The 4,051-nt window shown below is 45.7% G+C and overlaps 2 pseudogenes across 1 annotated transcript; both read left to right on the forward strand.

Annotated features, from left to right (window-relative positions):
• The first annotated feature begins 444 nt into the window (after positions 1-444).
• Positions 445-3,353, forward strand: LOC110309340 (annotated as a pseudogene).
• Positions 793-2,525, forward strand: LOC110309605 (annotated as a pseudogene). The gene is made up of 2 exons (XR_002379720.1): positions 793-796; positions 852-2,525. The product of XR_002379720.1 is annotated as a negative elongation factor B pseudogene (transcript).
• Positions 3,354-4,051: the final 698 nt, after the last annotated feature.

Raw genomic sequence — 4,051 nt, forward strand, 5'->3', positions numbered from 1 at the left:
ATGGTGCTGATGGAGGATTTTAAGGAGGACATAAGTAACTCCCTTAAAGAAATACAGGAGAACACAGCTAAACAGGTAGAAGCCCTTAAAGAGGAAACACAAAAATCTCTTCAAGAATTATAGGAAACCCCAAGATACAATTTGCAAAACACAAGAAAATCAAGAAGAAGGAAGACAAAAGATTGGATACTTCATTCCTCCTTAGAATAGGGGACAAAACACCCATGGAAGGAGTTACAGAGACAAAGTTTGGAGCTAAGATGAAAGGATGGACCATCCAGAGACTACCCCACCTGGGGATCCATCCCATAATCAACCACCAAACCCAGGCACTATTGCATATGCCAGCAAGATTTTGCTGAGAGGACCCTGATATAGCTGTCTTGAGTGAGGCTATGACAGTCAGTGCCTGGAAAATACAGAAGTGGATGTTCACAGCCAAGAGTCAAAATGTCCTCATATGCATTCTTTGTTCAAACCTGTGGGAAGGAGAACAAGAAGAAGCACCGAGATGCTTCTTTCAACTTCTCAGAGTTCTCCAAGAAATGCTCAGAGAGGTGGAAGACCATGTCTACTAAAGAAAAGGGGAAATTTGAAGACATGGCAAAGGCTTACAAGGCTCGATATGACAAAAAAATGAAAACCGGGTTGGGGTTTATTACTCCTGATGAGAGCTTCCAGAGCTGACACAGGGGATGTTGTTTGAACTCCTGAGCCAAATGGCTAGATTTAGAATTACAGTCCTATTTGCCAAAGACCTTTCTTGATGTTCTCCATTGTCAGATTCTGCAGATGAGTCTGATTTATGGCACTTTGATGCTGACCTGTTTTTCCTCTTGGAGACTTTGCAGACTCCTCTCAGTGCTCTGACTTTTCAGCACTGGGGACAGGACTAGTGGATCACCTTTACAGTCTTGGCACAAGCTGGCCATGTGGGAGGCAGGTACCCTCTGTGTCAGTGTGCACACTGTTCCTGCGGACCAGGAATGTGAACTACTGCACGTTACGAGCTGAGCTGCTCATGTCTTTGCATGACTTGGACGTCAGTGACATCTGCACTGTGGATCCCTGCCGTAAGTTCACCTGGTGCCTGGATGCCTGCATCCGGGAGCGGTTTGTGGACAGCAAAAGAGTCCGGGAGCTACAGGGATTTCTTGATGGTGTGAAGAAGGGCCAGGAACAAGTTTTGGGGGATTTGTCTATGATCCTGTGCGACCCCTTTGCCATCAACACACTATCCCTGAACACCATCAAGTGCATAGATAGCCAGATCTTCAAGGACCTAAGATGGAGGCAGAGCTCATCACCAACTTTCTGCCGATACTCATGTCCCTCGTGGTGGATGACTTCACTTTCAACGTAGCTTCCAGCTGAGGAGAAAGCCCCAGTCACATACCCCAACACACTTCCTGAAAGTCTCACCAAGTTTCTGCAGGAACAGCGCATGGCTTGTGAGGTGGGACTATACTACGTCCTACACATCACCAAGCAGAGAAACAAGAATGCTCTCCTGCGCCTGCTGCCTGGACTTGTGGAAACGTTTGGTGACCTGGCCTTCAGTGACATCTTTCTCCACCTGCTCACTGGGAGCCTGGTACTGCTTGCTGATGAATTTGCCCTGGAGGATTTCTGCAGCAGCCTCTTTAATGGCTTCTTCCTCACTGCCTCTCCGAGGAAGGATAATGTGCACCGTCATGTGCTGAGGCTTCTCCTCCACTTGCATGCAAGAGTGGCCCCTTCCAAGCTGGAGGCATTGCAGAAGGCTCTGGAGCCCACGGGCCAGAGCGGGGAGGCCATGAAAGAGATCTACTCGCAGCTGTGTGAGAAGTTGGAGCAGTTAGACCATCGGAAGCCCAGTCCTACCCAAGCTGCAGAGACACCAGCACTGGATCTGCCTCTTCCCAGTGTGCCTGCTCCAGCCACACTGTGAGGCTGTGGGAAACTNTTTGACAGTGGTGCCCTATGGAAGGGCACCCTAGTTGGCTAGGGGTGTGTGNTGANCTGAGAGGGGTGTTCTTTGGCAAGGTTCTCCCTCCTCTTAGTTTCTCCCAGGAGCTGGTCCCAAAGGGTCCTCCCTCAGTGGTCTACTTGCATATCATAGGGGCCCCTTGATGTCATGGTGGGACTTGGCCCCTGCTTGACCCTGGCAGAGGTGGNTGGTGGTTTATAGGAAAAGCAGTGGGCAGAGGCCTGACTGACGTGATATTCAATCTGGACAAAGTCCAAGGTATGCTAGTTTCACCAAAGTAGATTTGCTGGACCTGATCCCCAAGCACAGGAGTGGTANCCTCCACAGAAGCCAGGGGGAAAGTCTGCAGCAGGCCTGAGCCTGCTGATGTCAGTGCTGACTGAGTCCATGCTAACTGAGATCTGTAGGCAGAGCTCTGCCCTGTAGCTCCCTGCTTCAGTTTATCTTTGCAATACAAAGCAAATCCTTCCCCAGCTATGTGTTTTAGCCTTTGAGTAGGGGAGTTTTGGTGTACACATTGAATTTTCCACTTATGTAAATAAAACGGATTGTGATTAAAAAAAAAAAAGGAAGAAAAATGAAAACCTACATGTACTGGCTATTTTTGTGTCAACTTGACACAGCTGAGTTATCACAAAGAAAGGAGCTTCAGTTGAGGAAATGCCTCCATGAGATCCAACTGTAAGGCATTTTCTCAATTAGTGATCAAGGGGGAAAGGCCCCTGTGGGTGGGACCATCCCTGGGCTGGTAGTCTTGGGTTCTATAAGAGAGCAGGCTGAGCAAGCCAGGCGAGGCAAGCCAGTGAAGAACATCCCTCCATGGCCTCTGCATCAGCTCCTGCTTTCTGACCTACTTGAGTTCCAGTCCTGACTTCCTTTGGTGATAAGCAGCAGTATGGAAGTGTAAGCCGAATAAACCCTTTCCTCCCCCACTTACTTCTTGGTCATAATGTTTGTGCAGGAATAGAAACCCTGAGTAAAACACTACATCCCCCTAAAGGGGAGACCTAAAAGAAGATAAAGGACCCCCAATGTACCCCAGACGCCTCCTTTAACCTTCTTCTTGTTCTATTCTGAGCACTGCCCCAAAATTAAAGCCAAGCATCCTGGCTTATTCATGAGTGATGTTGCAAAGAAACTAGGAGAGATGTGGAACAACACAACAGCTGATGACAAGCATCCCTATGAGAAGGCTGCCAAGCTAAAGTTCAAGAAGGATATTGCTGCCTACAGAGCTAAAGGAAAACCTAATGCAGTGAAAAGGGGGGGGGGAGTCAAGGCTGAAAAGAGCAAGAAAAAGAAGGAAGAGGACGAGGATGATGATGATGAAGAGGATAAGGACAAGAAGAAAGAAGAGGAAGAGGAAGATAAGAGTGGTGAATAAGTTGGTTCTAGTGCAGGTTTTGTCTTGTCTACAAAGCATTTAAACCCCCAGGACACAACTCACTCCTTTTAAAGAAAAAAGATTGAAACATAAGGCTGTATAAAATTTGTTTTTAAACTGTACATTGTCCTTTTTTGCACAGTTAACACACTACCGAATAAGTCTTTAAATAGCCCTGCCCTGCTGGTATTTTCAATAGCCACAAACCTTGCCTGGTACAGTCCAGGGATTGTAAATTGGCATGGAAATTTAAAGCAGGTTCTTGTTGATGCACAGCACAAATTAGATATATATGGGGACAGTAGTTTGTTTTTTGTTTTTGTTTTTCCTTTTGGATTTATTTTGGGTTTATTTTTCATATTCAGTTGTCTCTGATGCAGATTATATAAGGATAACTGTTGTTCTGTTAACTGAATACCACTTTGTAATTACACAAAAAAAATTCAGCTGTTTTATTGACATTCTAAGTAAATACAATTTTTTTTAACAATGTTAATTTCATTTTTTACTAAAAAGCATATTTGCATATAAAAATGGCTTGGTGACATCAGTTCCAAGACATCACCTTCTGTATTAGTTAGGGTTTTACTGCTGTGAACAGACACTATGACCAAGGCAAGTCTTATAAAAAAACAACATTTAATTGCGGCTGGCTTACAGGTTCAGAGGTTCAATCCATTATCATCAAGGTGGGAGCA

This window comes from Mus caroli, chromosome 14 (assembly GCF_900094665.2).
Source record: "Mus caroli chromosome 14, CAROLI_EIJ_v1.1, whole genome shotgun sequence".
Classification (NCBI taxonomy): domain Eukaryota; kingdom Metazoa; phylum Chordata; class Mammalia; order Rodentia; family Muridae; genus Mus; species Mus caroli.